Source organism: Schistocerca americana, chromosome 1 (assembly GCF_021461395.2).
Source record: "Schistocerca americana isolate TAMUIC-IGC-003095 chromosome 1, iqSchAmer2.1, whole genome shotgun sequence".
Classification (NCBI taxonomy): Eukaryota; Metazoa; Arthropoda; class Insecta; order Orthoptera; family Acrididae; genus Schistocerca; species Schistocerca americana.
The window spans coordinates 1,220,819,327-1,220,841,329 of record NC_060119.1 but is presented as its reverse complement, the minus strand read 5'-3'; positions in this window follow the sequence as shown (position 1 = coordinate 1,220,841,329).

The window sequence follows — 22,003 nt, the reverse complement described above, 5'->3', positions numbered from 1 at the left end:
TAAATTCCCACCTTTTTGCAGTTTCTTTTGTTCATAACCAATAGATTGTGCTCAGAGTGCACATCTGCTCCTGGAAATGTCTTACAATTTAAAACCTGGTTCCTAAATCTCTGTCTTACCATTATATAATCTGTCTGAAACCTGTCAGTATTTCCAGGCTTCTTCGATGTATACAATCTTCTTTTATGATTCTTGAACCAAGTGTTAGCTATGATTAGGTTGTGCTCTGTGCAAAATTCCACCAGGCGGCTTCCTCTTTCCTTTCTTACCCCCAATCCATATTCACCTACTATGTTTCCTTTTCTCCCTTTTCCTACTGACGAATTCCCGTCACCCATGACTATTAAATTTTCATCTCCTTTCACTATCTGAATAATTTCTTTTATTTCATCATACATTTCTTCAATTTCTTCGTCATCTGCAGATCTAGTTGACATATAAACTTGTACTACTGTAGTAGGCGTGGGCTTCGTATCTATCTTGACCACAATAATGCGTTCACTATACTGTTTGTAGTAGCTTACCCGAATTCCTATTTTCCTATTCATTATTATGCCTACTCCTGCATTACCCCTATTTGATTTTGTGTTTATAACCCTGTAGTCACCTGACCTGAAGTCTTGTTCCTCCTGCCACCGAACTTCACTAATTCCCACTATATCTAACTTTAACTTATTCATTTCCCTTTTTAAATTTTCTAACCTACCTGCCCGATTAAGGGATCTGACATTCCACGCTCCGATCCGTAGAACGCCAGTTTTCTTTCTCCTGATAACGACATCCTCTTGAGTAGTCCCCGCCCGGAGATCCGAATGGGTGACTATTTAACCCCCGGAATGTTTTACCCAAGAGGACGCCATCATCATTTAACCATACAGTAAAGCTGCATGCCCTCGGGAAAAATTACGGCCGTTATTTCCCCTTGCTTTCAGCCGTTCGCAGCACCAGCACAGCAAGGGTGTTTTGGTTAGTGTTACAAGGCCAGATCAGTCAGTCATCCAGACTGTTGCCCCTGCAACTACTGAAAAGGCTGCTGCCCCTCTTCAGGAACCGCACGTTTGTCTGGCCTCTCAACAGATACCCCTCCGTTGTGGTTGCACCTACGGTACGGCTATCTGTATCGCTGAGGCACGCAAGCCTCCCCACCAACGGCAAGGTCAATGGTTCACGTGTTGGGGGGAGGGGCTCTTAAGACTGTGTAATTATTTGTCATTGGTAACCATTTGACATCCACTGCTAGATAAAAGCTGCCTCTAGATACTTCCATACACTGCACTCTTCAGCGATTCGAATTCCTGTCGCTCCTGTACATTTTTTTTTTATATCGTCTCCCTACGTTTTATTAGTTTGTCTTCTCAGTCTTCTGTTATTTCTTGGAATCCATTAAAAAATTTCCTTTATGTACCGCTCATCTTCCTGTCCACTGTCCAGCCCACTTCCACTTATTTTCATCCCTGTAGTAGGTACCCCTTCCTAATTCTATTGCTTGTGCCTTAGTCCCGCAGTTTTCGCAGGGTTGGTATTGTTACATCCGGATTTGCCATGACTGATTTAAAGGAGTGGCCAGATGGCCTTCCAGCCGCCACACCATACCCCCCCCCCCCCCCCCAGGACAGAATGGGCGTACCCAAGCTGTGTTCGTCTAGTTTCAACCATGAAATAGTGCGAATGTGTTTCAGATGTCTGCGACTCATGTAACTGAGGCGGGATGTGGGGATCAGCCCGGTATTCACCTAGTGGTATGCGGAAAACCGCCAAAAAACCATATCCAGGCTGGCTGGCCTGCCGACACACGTCAGTAATCCAAAGTGCGGATTCAATGCGGGGCCGACGCGCCTACGAGAGTCCAATACGCACCGCATTAGCGCTCTCGTCTAACCTAGCGGGTTACCTCTTCCTTTCTAATCTGTCCCATAATTCATATATTTGCTTTCCTGTCTCTCCCGGTAACTTTCAATGTGAATCTCCGCTATCCACTGTATCATCCCCAAAATTTGAGTGGTTTTCGCGTTAAAAGACCTAATCTCAATGTCATGGTTAGAAATTGGTCATACGAACTGTTTGTAAATGTTCAGTTTCATATATACGGAAAACTTTACTCTAGGACACTATTATTCTTCTGTTCGTTCCGAAATTCGTTGACGGACCCCTCCACATTTGCCATGTGATCAGTCTCTTCTCAAGGTTGGAAGGTATGTGGAAGGGTTGCCCGAATGAAAAGTTGACGTGCTTGTAACGTTTTTTCCTTATTCAAACTTTCAAAGCACCGAGCGAGGTAGTGAAGTGGTTAACACACAGGACTCGCGTTCGGGAGCACGACGGTTCAAGGCATTGCCCTGCCATCATGATTTAGTTTTTCCGTAATTTCCCTAAATCACTTCAGGCAAATGTCGGGCTGGTTCCTTTGAAAGGTGATCCTTTGAAAGGGGATCCTCTCCCAATCCGATGGGACCGATGACCTCCCTGTTGGTCCCCTCCCCCCAATCTACCAACCAACCAACACCTGTAAAGTAAGGAATACGATCTATTAATGAAGTAAAATATATTGTTATACCAGCTCTGAATTTTTAAACCAACCTTTTTTTTTTTTAAAAAAAAAGGAAAAAGAAAAGAAAAAAAACATCGCTGACCGTCTGGAATTCTGAAAGCAGCCTTGATTTGTTATTAAATGTTGTGCATAATTCCTATACACATGGCCTACCAGGTATGGCATGATATTGATGAAATTAACTGCACATGCCATGTGCTAATAATTATACACACCCGAAAATGTTTCGATCTGGTACATAACCTTGGGTGATTTCAATCTGGTACCCAACATAAGGAATATTTTCAGATAGTGAAGTTCAAACTGAATTACAGTTCCTTGTGTCTCGAGAAGACGAAACACTATAAATACATTTTCATGTAACAGTACTGACATAAATTTTGCGAAATTGCAGTGGTTAGTAGCTATTGTATTGGATGAACTCTTAAGAAAACAGATTCCATTCGCTACAACTCAAGGTGTGAAAATAGACTTTCGGTTATAGTAGCAATGGAAATTAAGAAGAAGAGCTGAATGAACTTGCAGCATGACTTACTAGGTGTGATGGCGGACACCAAACCAACATAAAAAAGTTATTGTAAGTAAGCAGAACCAGACATCCATCGCCTCATTATTAAAATTTTTGTATTCAGTAAAAACGTACAAAATTCATGTCAGTTGCTTGAGCGTGAACTAAGTATTATAAACGATATGTCATTTTAAAAATAACTGTGTTTACTTTTTACAATTTAATGTTAAAATTCCATACCTCGGCCAGGTTATTGGATGGCATCTGATGCCGTTCAACGGTGATGTCGCGGAAAGGCTGGGAACCGCTGCACTAAATGTCTCCAACAGTTCTTTAAGACTTCCTCCGAAATACCTCTTGTTCCCGAAGTCGCCATCTTTCCCTGCAAAATGTGATAGTGTTATGTAGCACGACAAGAAGAGGACCCTGTAGTCAATTGAGGTATTTGTATTTTTATTTTGATATTTGTATTTTCATTCATCCCTTCATCCTAAGACCACAAAAACCTACGAGCCATGTACTGAAGTAGCGTTTTCCTTGTTCTCCCTGTTGGCCAGTGCCATATGTTATCCACAATATGTACATGCCATATTAATGCACACAAATCCATCTGATGTTGCAGGCTGGAACCTCGGAGACGCGTCGTGAAAGTAAATGCTGACTCGTAACAGTAAACTTGTTGTTTGTTAGATTTATACTCGAAGTTGAGAGGCTGTGGTGCGCACACAGAAGTAGTAAATTGACGATAATATATTACGGTACTGAAAGTATGAACTGCACTGTATTGGCACGAAACCAACATCGTCTTGTAAGTATCGTCTACCTGTTTCTCGCAGTTCGTGAAGAACTCTGTGCATTGCTGGCATGAGGCTTGTATTCGTCTACAATTACAATGATAGTCTGAAAATCACGGTAATGTACACCGCAGGAAATACTTTCTAGTAAATCTATTGTTAGGTTATAGAGCAGGCTTCCTAGATTCTCGCTTACAGAAGAAGTACGAAAGCTCAAAAGTAGATTACTAAGTCTACGAAAATTCTCAGTATACGTGAATAATGTATCAGATAGGTTATTTATCATGTAATGATCTAATTCTATAATGAAAAAATAACGAAATTAATTCTAGTCCATCACTACTGAGCCGGATGTGGTTTCCTTAAGTAGTTCATTGCAGAAAATATTTTATATGATTAACGCGACCTTCATTGCTGCAAATTGTATATGCCAGGTAGTTAGCATACAATCAGTCAGAAATATATGCACCACTAATAACCCTATTAACCAGATGGAGATCTGGTAAACAACGTTGTTCGTGGAAGCCCATAAGAAAATAAAGGAGACAGATTAGTGCACCTAAGAGAAGAAGAAGTGCGCGGTACATTTCATCCTCCAGAATGAATGTTCATTCTGCAGGGGATAGGTTATTTATCATGTAATGATCTAATTCTATAATGAAAAAATAACGAAATTAATTCTAGTCCATCACTACTGAGCCGGATGTGGTTTCCTTAAGTAGTTCATTGCAGAAAATATTTTATATGATTAACGCGACCTTCATTGCTGCAAATTGTATATGCCAGGTAGTTAGCATACAATCAGTCAGAAATATATGCACCACTAATAACCCTATTAACCAGATGGAGATCTGGTAAACAACGTTGTTCGTGGAAGCCCATAAGAAAATAAAGGAGACAGATTAGTGCACCTAAGAGAAGAAGAAGTGCGCGGTACATTTCATCCTCCAGAATGAATGTTCATTCTGCAGGGGACTGCGCGCTGATCTGAAATTTGCTGCCGGCTGGAATGGCCGTGCGGTTCTAGGCGCTACAGTCTGGAACCGCGTGACCGCTACGGTCGCATGTTCGAATCCTGCCTCGGGCATGGATGTGTGTGATGTCCTTAGGTTAGCTAGGTTTAAGTAGTTCTAAGTTCTAGGGGACTGATGACCACAGCAGTTAAGTCCCATAGTGGTCAGAGCCATTTGAACCATTTTTTTGAAGTTTCCTAACACACTAAAGCCGTGAGTCACACCGGGACTCGAACCGGGAACCTTTGACTTTCGCGGGCAATTACGCTGCCGATTGAGCTCTCACGCCACGCCTCAGAACCACCCCTTGCAGCTTTACTTCCACCACCGTAATACCTCTCTCCCACTTTTCGATCAACACAGAAGTGTAGGAAACCGGTTAGATAGCCGTGAGAGCGCACTAAAATAAGCAGACCGTACTTTTCTCACGCTCTGTATACAAATGAATTAACAATTTGCTATTGTTTGTACCATGTAATCCCCGACGTGAACTGTACTGTGTCTTGTGGGGTGCATGTGTAGGGGACAGTGTTGTTCCTGTACGATAGTGTACCTAGAAACAGACAACGTTTTTTGCAGGGTTCTTCAGTCTGGTGACTGATTTCATAGTCACATGAAGGAATGAGCACTAGACACCGCCATAAGCAGTTTCCGTCGCTTTCTACAGTTTTCTTGTAGTAGGTAGACATGAGGTTGTGTTTTGAGCAGCATTTGTAATTATTTCCAGTTCCATACGTTTCAGTGATGCGAAACAATACAACTCCTTGTAACATACTGTCAATCCCTCACATACAGATTTTTATCACAACTAAAATTCAATATATTTTTGAAACTTGTTATATGTCTGGACGGTTAAGCTATACTTCTTCGGTAGTATGAAACAGATGATTTCCTAGCATGGGAGATATGAAAACAAATTAACTGAACTTCGTTAATTTCTGAAATACTTCATCTACATCGAAAATGGGCATTTGTATTAGTTTCCAATAGCTTTAATTTCAACATTTATCTAACTTGTCACTGGTTTTGATAATACTTGTGTTCAATGTGATTTCACTTACTAATTATTGGCATATAGTAGAATAACAATTTAACAGATTGACAACTAAAACCAGTTATGTCAAAATTTTCTCCATTGCATCACATTTAAATTTAAATAGGATATTGTTGCGCCTTGGAAAATATTTTCAGTATTGGAAAAAAACCGAATTTTCCTGACACTGAAAGACTGAACCGTACAAAAACTGAATCGTTGCATGAAGAAGGAATCAGAAAATATATTTAACTCCTACTAAAAGGCTGGATGGAGGCGAAAGTCTGAAAAGAGGTCGAGATAAACACTCTTCCCTCGATATGAGTTGTTACTGTCATAGGCAGAGAGGGGTTGAGTTACCGCTGAGTTATTAATAAACGTGATAGTACTCAAGTTTGCATGATTTCGTGGCCGCTATCTTTGATGATAAAATCTTCTTCGTGGCCGTTTGCATTGATGATAAAATCTTCTGAGTAGTAGGCCGCGTTCATATTTCTCTTCAAACTTTTTCCCTGCTGGGTATTTTGATTCCTCCATTGACATCTTCTTCAGGGTTTCACTGAGGTCCCAGGATTACTCAAGACTGTTGAAATACAGTGCGGCGGTCAATCACAAAGGACTGTTTCCCTGTTTTTCTCCCGGAGATATGGAGTTAGTGAAAAAAACAAGAAAAATAATCCTGTGGGCTGCTATTAGTGGGCCGATGTCACTGGTAAATACATGAATGCACATACTGAGAGATGGGCGAAGTCAAAATATTATTGCTGTTGTGCCGCCTGGATTGTTCCATGGTAGCTGTTTATGTTCCTCACTCGCGGTGGCTGGGTGTTTACTTCTGTGGCGGGGGCAGCCCCGAAAACGGAAGCTTGTAGCCATCTTCTCTATTGAATCTGAGCTCATTCTTTGATATTTCGGTTGCTTCACGGACTTTCGTTCCATAAATATTACTGCCTTGGTAGCACACTTATGTTCACAAACCTTGTCACGTCCCTGTTACCCCGCCACCGCTTGTTTTAATTTTGTCTTAAACATGTATGGCGTTCGTGTCCTTTAAAGCGAACTTTTACGCCGTTCTAATTTTCCACGACGACGCTTTTTACACGTCCGCTATGTGGAGTTTGTCAGGTAAGACTGCTATAGGTCAGAAAAATTTTACCTCGTGTTTACTGAAAACAGTAGTCCTTGAACTATTCTTATAAACGATTATATCCACGCGATCGTCTACTGTAGAGACAAACGGTAACCTCGGACAATGTACAGGTGGTTATGCGTCTTTCTTGATTGTGTTTTTATTATTACCACTTCGTTTAAATATCCTACGTATGTAATGATGGTCATAGGCCAGCGATGGAAATCTAGCACTTACTGTCACTGATACGGAACGAACGCTCAGGCTGAGTGTTTAGAGTCTCTCGCTTCTGGGTTGCATGGTGGTGAAAAGGGCATCCAGATACCAGTTTGTGTTGGCAGATTTCCTATAAAGTTTGTGCCCTATAGTGCTGTCACGTCTTTTGTAAGTCAACAAAGACGGTAGGCCATCTTCACTCTCCACTTCCATGGAGAAGCTGACGTTGTTCAGAAAATCACGAAATTTACATAGTTCTTCCTACTGCGTAGCCAACGGGCCTTTGATTCGAAATGCTCCATAAAAATGTCAGCGGCTATAGGTGACATAGATGTACCTGTAACAGCAGCGTCACACTGTTTACAAAATTTCCCTTCATATTTAAAATAGCTCTGTCGCAATCATAATTCAATCAGGGCACATACATCTGGAATAGTTGTACTCCAGTGATCTCCATGGTGTCTGCTACTGGTCGGCCAGTGTGGCCGAGCGGTTCTAGGCACTTCAGTCTGGAACCGCGCGACCGCTACGGTCGCAGGTTCGAATCCTGCCTCGGGCATGGATGTGTGTGATGTCCTTAGGTTAGTTAGGTTTAAGTAGTTCTAAGTTCTCGGGGACTGATGACCTCAGATGTCAAGTCCCATAGTGCTCAGAGCCATTTGAACCATTTTGTCTGCTACTGGGATGTTAGTAAATAATGATTAGACATCGAAGCTTACCCGTATGTCAGTTACTGTTCGTAATATTTCCAAAAAATGTTTTATTTCCTTAATGAAAGATTTCATGTTTCCTGCTAGACACTTCAGCTTCCCCGATTGAAGTTTGTCTAAAAAGTGAGATGGACAATTAGTTACACTCACTATAGGTCCCAGTGGACATTCTTCCTAAAGAACCTTTGGTAGACTACATAAAACAGGTGTCACAGGTGGACATGGCATTGTTCCACTTTGTCTATCAAGAGCTTTACAGGTCAATTACAAAGTGATGAACTTCCTCAACGGATCTATATTTTACTGTAGCTGTGAGTGAAGTACGGAACTGAAATCCTGTCGATTCACTGGAAAGATAGCGATCCTCTTACCTTAATTATTTACTCTTTAGAATTTTGTGAATCAAAGGCCACGGGTTTCACTCAGGAGGAGTGTTCTACATCCGCATTTTTTTTTCCAAGGAGAAGGCAATATTATTCCAGAGCGATCAGTAACACACATATGTTTTATTTTGATCGTTCTCCACAGTTGTAAGGTACTTTTTGAAAGTTCTATTGACTGAATCGCTTGGCTGCGATACCAATTTAGATGTATATCATCATCATAATCATCAGGTTGCAATACACCCAGCATATATATGTACAGAGAGAACCTGAATCTCTCCGGAAGAATGTCGGAGTTGGTTCACGTATATTTTCTATGGATTTCTGTGCAAGGAACCCGTGGGTCCGGTGGCTCGTTACAGGGCAATAATGTGATTCACACTTATTCGGTTTGTTATTTCAGTCGTCTTTACTTCTCCGAAAATAACCGCACAACACGAAAAGAGCCTGTAACATGGATGCATCAAAACATACAAAACGGAACACAGAGTACCGTATACAGTGTTTTAATGCGATAGTTTGTAGTTTGGTGACGTTCTTGTAAACTGAAAGTGGTAGCACAATGGAGAGAATCATTTAGCAGTTGTCAGTGTGTTTATAAAAATAACACAAAAGTCACTCTGCGTTTCGGAACATCGGGAGGTACCGCCGTCTAACAGAGAGAGGCAGCCCCCTTAGCGCAGATATAACATGAGATGTACGTCAAATTCAAATTTTAATGAAGTAGCTACATAGATCAGCTTTTTTGCTAGGATTATTGCAGTGCTTGCTCAATGTTATCTACCAAGATAGAAAACTTCTTCGCTTAACTCGCCGATGCCAATTTAACAATCCCCAGCGGAAGCGTTAATTAGTATTACGTCGAGACGGTCTCCGCCCGTTCGGGGCTTGTTACAAGCTTCTAATTAATTTAATTCGACTTTCCGGAACAGAATTAAGAAAATTAACAAGAATCGAGTACTGTTTTTCTTAGAGATTAACGCCTGTAGCGACGGATTTAAGAGGCCAGTATCTTTCATTAAAGTTCATACTACCGGAAACATAGCCTTGTTCTCACGTCAGCTGTGAAACAAATAAAGGCAGTAATGTCGTGACGTACGTGTGTAGAAAAACCGTGATTAGCAGTCTTCCAATTCTTTATTCATGTCTCTGAAGAAAGCACTTCGTCTTTCAGCTTAAATGGTTCAAATGGCTCTGAGCACTATGGGACTCAACTGCTGAGGTCATTAGTCCCCTAGAACTTAGAACTAGTTAAACCTAACTAACCTAAGGACATCACAAACATCCATGCCCGAGGCAGGATTCGAACCTGCGACCGTAGCGGTCTTGTGGTTCCAGACTTTTCAGCTTAATAATTTCGTATACAGAGTGATAAATTTTAAACATGGTAGTGAAATACTGTACTTTCTTTCAGGTAATGAAATTTAATTTCCGAGCGCATTGCGAACACATCATAAGATGTTAGGCAGTTGATAAAATCAGAAGGCTTTTCTAACCTCTTTATTGCACTCAGATTATTTCTGTCAGAATGTTTTCATACAGAACTCTAGCTGAAATATCGAACAATACCATCTTGTGAAAGGAATGAGTGTCCTAACAACCTATGCTTAACTACCATCGAATTCAGACAATTTCCAATCGCCAAAGGACACCCCTATGCTTTTCTCATTACGTTAAGTGGCCATTTCTTTATACAATTGTGGTTATGGTCTGCTACGTATTTCTCATGCAGGTTGTCTGGATGACTTTCGAAGTATTTTCTGGTCCCTGTGTTATCGATCCCAAGATCCCCTACCCCTATATTCGGCGATCAAAATGTCGTATATCACGAGATAAAGTTTCAACAATTCTATAGCTTTGATGTCTTCAACAAATGAACTGTCGAAAGCGAGTCTACTGCAGTACTAATACGACAGTTGGAAGTTTAATAGTGGCCGCTATTTATTTACAGCTCGTACAAAATAGATACGTGTTTCAAAGTTTTACTGACCAGCATTGTGTAAAACCCGTTGCTAGCGATGTGGAAGTCGTAGGATACTCTTAGCAGTGCTAGTTGTGTTGACAGTTCGAGCGGCGCAGTCTATTGCCCGGCAAATTTGTAGCAGTTCTGAAGCGAATGCCGTGAAGTGTTTCCTTGAGTTTAGAAATCGAGTTGAACTTAGAAGGGCTTAAGTCAATGGAGTGCAGTAGGTGGTATAGCAATTAGCAGCCCCATCAGTCAAACAAGAACTTAGAACTACTTAAACCTAACTAACCTAAGGACATCACACACATCCATGCCCGAGGCAGGATTCGAACCTGCGACCGTAGCGGTCGCGCGGTTCCAGACTGTAGCGCCTAGAACCGCTCAGCCACCCCGACCGGCACACTGTAGGTGCTTCAACACTGTTCTGCAACATGATGGTCAGGTCCTGAAGAACGTGTCATAACTTCTGTCTCTAAGCTGCTCCTAGGTTGTGTTCCAAAAATGAACAGCATAGAGACATAAGTGATGACACATTCTGCAGGACCTGACCATCATTTTGCAGGACAATGCTCAGGCACGTACAATGTAAGCTGTTACTGATTTGTTTGACTGATGGGGCTGCTAAGTGCTATACCACCTCCTGCACTACCCTGACATAAGCCCCCCTAAGTTCAACTAGATTTCTAAACTGAGGGAAACACTTCACGGCATTCGCTTCAGAACTGCTACAAATTCGTCGGGCAATAGACCGCGCCGCTCAAACTGTCAACATAACTTGCACTGCTAAGAGTGTCCTACGACTTCCACATCACTGCTGGTCACTACGTCGAAGGTCAGTAAAACTTTGAAACACTTTTTTGTACGAGTTGTAAATAAATATTAGCCACTATTAAAGTTCCAACCCTCGTAGAATCGCGGTCTGAAGCCAGCAGGTGTCGAGGTGGAAAATATATTCTAATGTAGGTAAAATTTCGCTACACTATGTATTACTCCAGTGGTAACTAGCGCGCGGTGACTCTCCCGGCGAAGACAATCCCTAGATGTCAATATGATCTCCATGTGATACGTGATGCCTAGCGGAGTATCGCAGACTGCAATATTTTATTCCGCATTGCGCCAGTTCGCTGCAGACCGTATTCTTTCATGGCACCGCAGAATCACGCCTGACAGTCTATGCACGAGGGTGTGCGGAAAGTAATGCCTTCTAATTCTTTATGTCAAAATCCTAAAAACTTTTCAAATGAAACAAACTTGATTAACATTCTGTGTCTTTATTCTTCATGTCTATATATTCATTCCAGAGTATTGTCAACCTGGCCATGAACATATTTGTCCCGACGAGACACAGGTTTTTGATATCGCCACTGTATATTGTTTGTTATTGTTTTTTGACTTCCGCCCCGGAAGCTGAGTGGTTAGAGCGACAGTATCTCGACAGATTCCCGGCTGGGTCGGAGATTTTCTCCGCTCAGGGGCTGGGTGTTGTGTTGTCGTAATCACCATCATTTCATCCCCGTAGACGCGCAAGTCACCAACGTGGCGTCAAATGGAAAGAACGGTCTACCCGACGGGAGAGTCTAGGTCAAAAGTGGTTCAAATGGCTCTGAGCACTATGAGACTTAACTGCTGAGGTCATCAGTCCCCTAGAACTTAGAACTACTTAAACCTAACTAACCTAAGGACATCACACATATCCATGCCCAAGGCAGGATTCGAAACTGCGACCATAGCGGTCGCGCGGCTCCAGACTGAAGCGCCTAGAACCGCTCGGCCACTCCGGCAGGCGGAGGTTCTAGTTACAAGACATTTACGTTTATTTATTGTTTTTTGACGGAGCCACAACCTCATTTCTGCTTGCACCGCTTCACCATTATGAATGTGTAGTCCTTGAAGAGGTTCTTTACGTTTTGGAAACAGGTGGAAATCGTTTCGGGCCTAGTTGGGACTGTAAGGAGGATGAGCGATGACAGTGAACCCAACGCGCCGAATTGTTCCAGATGTCGCAGCGCTCGCGTGTGGTCTGGCATTTTCACGATGAAGGAGAGGATACTCCACGTCTGGACGAACTCTTGAAATTGTTTTTTTTTTTTCAGTTTTATTAGGGTCTCGCAGTACCTTGAAGAGTTTGCGGTGGTGCCTTTAGGCATGGTTTCCAATTGCACCCAACCTTCAACATTCCAGATCACTGTGAGCTTGACTTTGCCTGCTGCTGGGATGGTCTTGAACTTTTCTGAATTCGATGATCGCTTATGCCGGAACTCTATTGATGCTCTCTTGTTTTCGGGATCAAAATGGTGGACCTAGCTTTCATCACTCTTCAAATTCGTGTTTTTTTTTTCAGTTTTATGAGGGTCTCGCAGTACCTTGCAGAGTTTGTGGTGGTGCCTTTAGGCATGGTTTCCAAATGCAACCAACCTTCAACATTCCAGAAAAGCAAAAGAAATCGTTGATAAATGTCCAATCTTCTCTGTTCCGTACCAGGAGTGAGCGTTCGCGGCATCCACCTTGCACAGTTTTCTGTATCGCAGTTCTGAAATGATAACCTGTATCCGCTCGCATGATAAGCCACACTTACCTGGGAGCCGTGTCTGTGTTATCCACAATTTTCTCTGTTGAGTTCACCAACCCGATACCGACGAGTCCCGTCAATTTCCGTACGTGCTCGTTCACTCCGAGCTCTGCCGCACACGTTGAGGTTAACACGCCGGTTCCTTCATTACGAACACGAACAACCAAATCTCACACATTACTGATGTCGATACAATCGTTACCATACATGGTTTTCATTCTTCTATGGATTTCAATTGGAGGCCCGTAGTCTGCGGTTAGAAACTCGATTACGACACGCTGATTCTAAAGCATCGACATCTCATTGTAACTTTACACACCACTGTTTTACAAGCTATAATTCGGAGCCCTCTAACGGAAGACGGTTGCAACTTCCACCAACGAATCAGGATAGTTAACCGAGTAATATTCATGACGTGTAATACCTCAAACGATATTTAGGACAGAATGAAAAACTCCGAGGCATTACTTTTCAGCACACGCCCGTATTCGTGACATCTACGGACGATCTAATTAAATCGCAGAAAAGTTTTCCGTTTTTATAAAGTGTATCGAACTGTGAAAAGTATAATGTAAAGTCTTGTTGTGAATGGTCTTTCAGAAAATGAAGATGAAGGCGTGTTCTGACCTTTAGGAAAGTCCGTCACAGCAAGTTAAACGTCACCCAGTCCCCCCTGGGTTCCACTATTCTTTATCTCGATATCGTCAATTAGATGCATCCTCTGGACCTCTTTCCTGTCACCATTGCTTCTAATGCAGCTTCTGCTGTACAGTCTCTTGTCAGAAAATGTCAAATTTTTCCTTCTCTTAACTGTTTCCAGTATTTGTCCTCCCTCATATCTGTGGATTCTACAACTTGATTCTTCTCGAAAAATATATCTCAAACACACCGAAGCATTTTCCGTCTCTCTGTCGTTATGTCCATGTCTTAGCACAATACCAGGCATACAAAACACTTGTGAAATCTTTTCTTTAATCATTTATCAATGAAGCAAAGAAAATACATCTCTACCTGCAAAACGTTCCGTTGAAATAGATATACGTTTCTTTTCTTTCCACGATAGTTTGTATGTTGCATCCTACGTGGCTGCACTTATCAACTTGTTGCACCAGCACATCGCAAGCACTTTCACCTTCCTTGTGTACATTTTGAAAATCATTACTTCAGTATTTTCCATATTTATTTTCGTTCCATAGTCCTAACATCCGGTGACCCAACAGGTTAGCCAAGAGCGCTAATATGCTGCTTCCTGGACTCGGATAGGCGCGCCGGCCCCAAATCGAATCTGCCTGGCGGATTAACGACGAAGGCCGGGGCGCTGGCCAGCCTGGATGTGGTTTTTAGGCGGTTTTCCACATCACACTACGTGAATAATGGTCTGGTCCCCACGTCCTGCCTCAGTTACACGCATCGCAGACATTTGAAAACCGTTCGCACTATTTCATGGTTTACACTAGATGGAGACAGCTGCTGTACACTCATTCCGTCCCAGAGCGTATGAGGTGGCGATAGGAAGGGCGTCTGGCCACCCCTTGAAATGAACCATGCCACATCTGACCTTGTTCAAGCAGACCATGCGCAAAATGAGGGACGAAGGCGCTAGCGAAAGAAGAAAAGAAGAAAGAAGACGTAAAATCTGTCATTCAATTCTTTTAGTGTATTGTTAGTTATATTTTTTTTCGCTTAATAATAGCGTGTTATCATCATTAGCATGGATATCGGTGTATCTGTACACCATCATCGACGTGGTGCATCAAGAAACGAAATTCCTCCTACCAGCGACACGTTTCCATTGATCCACAGTCCAGTCTCTGTGGTTTCGTGCCCACTGCAGTCGTAACTAATTAGACGTTGAGGTCTCTTTCATAGAAGCCAGCAGCGTCATCTGTGAATCTGATCTCCAGTATTCGTCCACCCTGAATTTTTGTACCAGTTCTGTAGCTTTCTGTTTCAAAAAACACACAAAAACACAAAGATGGAAAACACAAAGATGGCCTATATAAAGATTATAGTATGTGGACTCCCTATGGAATGTGGCTGCTTCCGTGATCGTCTCATGAGCTACAAACCATCATTTGACAGTGTTAGATAATGTTGTGTTTAACTTGAGGAAATTATTGCTGGTTATGAAGAAGTTATTCGACAAGTAATTGCTAGAACATTAGTGACTTTCATGTTGCATGGATCATATTGTAAGTCATCGTGGTCTCCTGACTTTCATTGCTTACACATTCCGCCCTCACAATCATATTCTGCACATCAAGACGCTTCATTCGAACCCAAACTCGATAAAATAAAGTCAATATTGTATGAATTCATGTAAACGATATGCAAATAACTAGTAAATCGCAAATGCGCTCCGAGATTGAAATACTCGAGGCTGGCGTACTCACACACATTCAAGACACGACGGTCGCAGGGGCTTTTAGTTCGGGAGAGAAACTGCACACCAGGATGCTGGTCTCAACCTATCTATGTAGGCCGGTGAGCGCCTGTAGAGCAGACAGCATTTGCCCGAGTGAAAGGACGACCCCGTGTTCGGCTTAAATGTAAATTCCGCTACATTGTGTGGGAGCGCCTAGCCTATGCATTCTTTACAAATATAGCACGCAGTTTCAGAGATTTCACAGGGAGACAGCAAACGGCAAACGCTGATGCTACAGATTTTCGGATTGGTCGCCTTAAACGAAACGTCATTCTCCCGTTTTAGAAGAGCAATGCTGATTGGCAGACGATATTTCTGTCGCCTTGAGCTGAAGGAGTAATGGAAGAGACCGAAAGATATACCCCTTCGCGTCTTGCATGGAGAGGGGCCGTTCCGTTGTCACTCTTGGAGCAAGAACATGTAACGAGAGCGTGTCCGCTCGTACATGTACTCAAAGAGCGAGGAACAAGTCTCTCCTCAGTACTTCACTGGGAGAGCTCCTCTGTTGAGAGCGAATCGAAGTGCGACTCTATATTGAGTCCTTGTGATTAAGCGTTGTTTACTGTGTTGGCCGCCACACTTATTGTGCGGTGTGAACGGACAGAGTTATAGTTAAACGCCTGCGAGCGAATTTTTGAGTGCTATCGCAGTGGACTGGTTATCTGACTGGTGTATCCCGCCGATAGTTAGACTAGGAGTGAATAAGAGTCCTTGACTTTATCATGGCGTAGTGACAGTTTGATTGGCGAAGGTTAATCCAGATAGAACGAGAGAGTTATCTTATTTGTCAGCAGCGAGCGGCGCAGATAGCAGAAATCAGAGCTTACGGTATTGTGTGCTACAGGTCTTGCGAGCCCCATATTTTCTCAACAACAGTACACTTCACTGCATTTCTCACACAACAGCCTTGACCGTACCAAGCAACATTCTAACAGATAATTATTCAAGTTTAGTAGGTGCAGCTCTCAGCCATTCTGCCAAGTCAATAACAATCTTAAATTTTGTTTAGAAATTTCATTAGCGAATCCTATCCTTAAGAGGTAACTTCGCATTCCTGAAAAGAACCCAGAAATATCGTTTTAAGTTCATAACTAAAAGTTCCATTGTGATTTCTCAGAATTTTTGCAAAAATAAATAATAATTTTCGTGAGTTTCATGTTTTTCTTACACTAACTAGCACTACTCCAGGACCCAAGTATCCCACTAGTTACTTAAGAAATTTTGTGAATTTTTGTGTCATTTCCTTACAGTGGACGACTCCAGAAGATATTTATTGCTGAAAGTTTTTCAGGCATTTCTCTTTAGAACGTTAGGAGCGTCTGTCTGACTTCTGTTGTAGTGTGGGGGTGGAAATTGCATCTTGCAGGTGCCACAGGGTAAAGGGTACATCTCAGATTAATCCATTGTGCAGAATGACAGAATAGCACCAAGTCGCTCACAGAAAATGGCGAACCTGCTAGGATAGGTAAATTAGGTAACCTGCCAGGATAGGTAAAATAGGTAAGCTACCACGATAGGAAAGTGTCAGGATAGTTAGGTATGGCAGGTCGCAGCAGTAGCACTTTTGATGCATGGGATTAGCTGTGCGGTCTAAGGCGCTGTAGTCATGAACTGTGCGGCTGGTCCCGGCGGAGGTTCGAGTCCTCCCTCGGGCATGGGTGTGTGTGTTTGTCCTTAGGATAATTTAGGTTAGGTAGTGTGTAAGCTTAGGGACTGATAACCTTAGCAGTTAAGTCCCATAAGATTTCACACACTCCCTTTCAGTAGCACTTTGAAGAACTTTCTTTCATGTAATAAATAGCTATTGGCAAAAATTGGGATCAGAATAGATACAGGTAGTGAAGAAAGCAGAATTGTGGGGAAAAGGGCATGTGTTATTGTGTTGGAAAATTGTAGATTTTTTTCGATTTTTGTGTAGCTGTTAGGGCATAGGATTTTCAGGTGATAGGCACAGACGCAGAGTGACGCAGAGACGCTGTGTGACGCAGCATCATATAAGTTAGAATTAAGAAATGACATTTTTCTCCCTTTGCATGCGCACAGGTGGAGATTGGAGACTGTAGCAGAGCAGACAGAATATCAGCCAAGAAGTCACACGTTGTTGTTGGTTAAACCAACTGGTAAGTGGCTGTACAGTTTTGTAGATAGGGTTGTGGTGTGTTGAAAGAATTTCCATGTTAACGAAAGCACAAGCCAAAAGGTTATGTGAGAGACAGCAAGTAGACAAGATGGGGGAGAGTCAATCAGATAGACAGCAAGTAAACGAGCTTATTGCGGATAGGACAGAAGGTGAACCTTAAAATAGGACAGACGGTGAATCAGAGAATAGGACAATCGGGGAGCTGAAGAATCAGCAGGCTCATTTAGACTGGGTTAAAACTGAGACAGATCACAGATGGGAATCGAAGGGGCGAGAACATCGAATTTCCAGAATATGAAATTCCAGGTAGGGCAGATTCTGAGCCAGAAATAGACAGCCCACGTAGGAAATGGCAAAGATTAGAAGTGAAACGAGCACAGGAAACGCGTCTGTTTGCCGCATATTCAGGGACAGAATACGCGTCAATACAATCAATGAACCGGCAGTTAGCTAACGTTCAAAGAGAAGTAGACAGTGAGGAAGAGGGGGGACATTTAGAATGCGTCGAAACTATCGTACACATTCTAAATATGCCCCAACAACAGACACTGAATTTTGCGGAGTTACGAGCGCCACGAAAAGGTTCCGTAACAGACGCATGTGTACCTGCAAACACAAGGCATACAGAAAAGAGAGGGCAGAATGCGGAGTTGTTTGCGCCACGTAATGGTTCAATGACAAACGCAACTAGTCCTCAACACAGACAGCGCGGGCTATTGCAGTTACCAAACTTAGAAACGCCACAGCATAGACCAGTAAACGACGTAACTGACCGGGTGGAAAACAATAGATCAAGAATACATAGTTCAGCAGAACGTAGTGTTACAGGACAGGACGCGATCAAGGAGATGTTACAAAAAATGAACTCTAGTATGACGAAACACAATCAGGATATTAATAGACAGATAACGAAACAGAATACACAGATGACAAAACAGTATCAGGAATTGAAACAGGATAATGAGAACTTGAGACAAGAGATTAAGAGACAGATCCAACAGGTTAAAATCCAGATGAAAGTAGGGATCGCCAGAATTGATAGTCAGATCACTCAGATAAACAAAGACACGAAAGAATCTAGAGAAAGAATTCAGGTACTAACACAAGGTCAGCAGCAATTACGCACTGATGTGGACAAGATCCAATTGGACCTCGTAAACGTTGACAAAAAGGTGGAACGTTTTACGAAAAAAGCCACTCGAACAGCAGTACAAATTTCGGAAGGATAAGCAATTCAAAGCAAGGTCGCAAAGGTTGCACTGAAAAAATATGATCAGCGGATCAATAAAATAGAACCTAAAAACAAAGATCAGTTTGAAAATCTTCGAACAGAGTTGATAGAAACTATCGAAGAAAAGATCGAGACCGATTGCACCTGTAGCGAAACAACTGACGCGTCAAGCATTAATTCAGTACACGAACACGCGCCGTCTAAGAAAGTTCAAGTAGAACCAAGGCTAGACGTAACACTCGCGCAGAAATCGAAACAGAAAACCCAGGTTAAAGTAATACATGACATGCCACAGGACCAGGCACAGTATCTAGAAAAACGGAACACAAACATTCAGCCGATACCAATCTAAAGACAGGCAACTGAACCAGTAAACCCAGCGACACAACATAATAGCAGCACAGGTACTATACCGCGAACGACGAGAGTAGAAACAAACGAACAAAACTTTTGTTCACCAATGATACGATATGACGCGGATATGAGTCAGAAAGTTGAGAATAGGCAGACAGGCAGTAGATTACCAGAGAATAAACACGACGACACAAGCAGTGGCAGATTATTTGAGTCCACGAATCAGCCACAAACCGGATTTATTAGTAGATATGATACAGACCGCTTCCTTACAGTTAGAAAATTTCAACATTTCAACGAAGAAGGCGGTAACTTGCATGCACGCACATTCATCGATCAGTTTCAAGTAGGCTTACCAAACCACTGGAGCGTAGCTCACAAACTTGACGTCATTTGTGCACACATGTCAGGGACAGTAGCAGAGTTGATGCAAAAGATCGCGGCTACTTGTACGTCTTGCCTACAGTTCAGAACATCATTTCTCGTAAGATATTGGTCTAAGGAGGCACAAAACAAAATTAAATACGAGTTACCTCAGATGACACCATATGAAAACTCGGGAGAGAAAAGCGTGGTAAAATTGTTTGATACAATGGACAGAAAGAATCAATGCCTAGACAAACCATACAGTAACGCAGAGCTGATACGTCTATGTAGAATAAAAATACCGGTAAAGTATCAACAGGCGACAGTAGGAAAAAAATGAAAATACCGAAGAATTCAAAGAGGTTTTAAGGGAACATGAATTTATGTTTAAAGAAGACGAGGAGAAAGAAAAAAGAAAGGAAAGGGAATAGCAAAAGGAGAGGTCTAGGAACGAATATTCCAATAATAACAATCGTAATCCTAACACCAATAACTTCAGGCACAGACAGTGACAGTGGCCCAATGGAGACAATTGCCATAGAAACGATGACCAGAATAATTGGTACAGAAATAGGAACGGTAATGGACACTCATACAGTGGCGGATATGGGTTTAGGAATCAAAATGCCAACTGCCAAGGGTACTTTGAAAGAAGTCACGATGTTAGAAACAGCAACTGGGGAGACCAGGGACCGAACAATTACCGAGAAAATTATGGTCCACAGAGACAAGGACAACACAGCAAAGAGAAACCAGATGTAGACGTTAGGCCACCGAATACTGCAAAACGTAAAGATTGACGTGAAAAAGTAAAATTAATAAAAGTTAAAATAGTAGGTCAACAAAATAACACATTAATTAAAGGAAAAAGAGACACAATACACACTAACAATCTCTTGTAGTATCAAGTACACTACAACATGCACACAAACAATAAATGGTACACAACAATTAAAAGAATGAAGAAGTGGTAGGACATAATTAGAATTAAAAGAAGAAATCATATATATACAATAATTTTTGCCACTATCAGAAAATTTTTCATTATATAAAATTAGAGTTTTTTTGTAAATAACAAATATATGTAAAACAAAAATTGTAAATATTTCTACCCGTCAGAGGGACATTGCCACCAACACCAATCACCAGCTCCCTTAACACCAGATGCTTCGAGATAGGGACGGAGAGGGTACAGACATGTAGAGAAAGCACTTGGGGCAATAACAACATGAAGACCAACGCCACACTGGAAATGCAGGTTGCAACCAGGTTGGACTTCAGAAGGACAACGCACAGCACGGACATTTCATATGTCACGACACTGCTACACAACGGAAGAGCGTGGGGAGAATCATAATACGACGAGACGACAATGAAGGTACAAAAAATTACTAAGATCTACAAACTGAAGTAACATTTGGAAAGGCAGTCAGATCCTACAAATCCTATATCACTCCTACACTAAAATTCACATATTCCTAGCCCAAGAAGAATGCAAGAAAGTAAAGAAGAACAGAAGATGCAAGATGAAGAAGGGCAGAAGACAGCAAGATACCTTTCGCTCCTATCCTACAAAGCTAATTGATACAAACGTCTTTCCATGAACTTTGAGGCATGGCAACTACTACAACCACCTCTCCAAACATAAACCTTGAATCGTCAAACAAATACAAGCGAGTGGCAAACGGAATATTAAGTAGCACCAACTAACATTATCTAGAAATAGATTCAGCAAAATGAACAGTATCCTCCCTACCACATCATCAAATTGCCATACCGAACCAGGTGTGAAGTACTAAGACGTCACAGCAAAAAATTGGGTGACGATCGGCGGTAGTCAACTACAGTCATCGAATTGCCATACCGTCCCAAGTGCGACAGCAAAGGAGTACCAAGACATCACTGTTTATGCAGTAAACCACAATCATCAGCGGTTAAAAGTACCACTCCATGATGACAATGTCAACAAGTAAGACCCGGCATCGCATGCTAGAGTTTTACCACTCAAGCGGATTTTTTCAGTAGAACAAAACAGCCGAATGAAGGTAGTCTTCGCAGCCACGTCAGTGATATCACTCACTCTTCGGGTTTTATTGGTTTCATTGAATCCGAGTCAAACGACTGACACAACTATTTGTTGGCTACATCAGTTATACGAATGTTTTCACTCACTCTCTAGGTGCATGTGATTTCATTTACATACTTTTTCAGGCTTTCCAGTTATACATGAATCATGACTTGGGTTGTTCACTTTTTAGAGACTAGTAGCTTAAATTATTTCAATGAGAGGATAATAACATTATATTTTTAAAACTGAACTATATTCCAAATGTGTGTGTTTATTTATTTAAACGCAAATTTTTCGTACTTCTGACATAGGACGCAACGAGTAAAAATGCAGATGTTTGTATGTATGTTACCTTAATGTCTACACACACCAGTGCGTTAGTATTTTTTTTCTCCTCACAAGCACTCCATAAATTTTACAACCTAGTATTTCTCTCAAGGCTGTCCTACACCGCTATGTGCACTATGCCTGTCAATATAAATTAACCGTTTTGTGTCCATGCATCCAAATTTCAACACCTGACCTGCTGTCCAAAACAAACATTAATGGC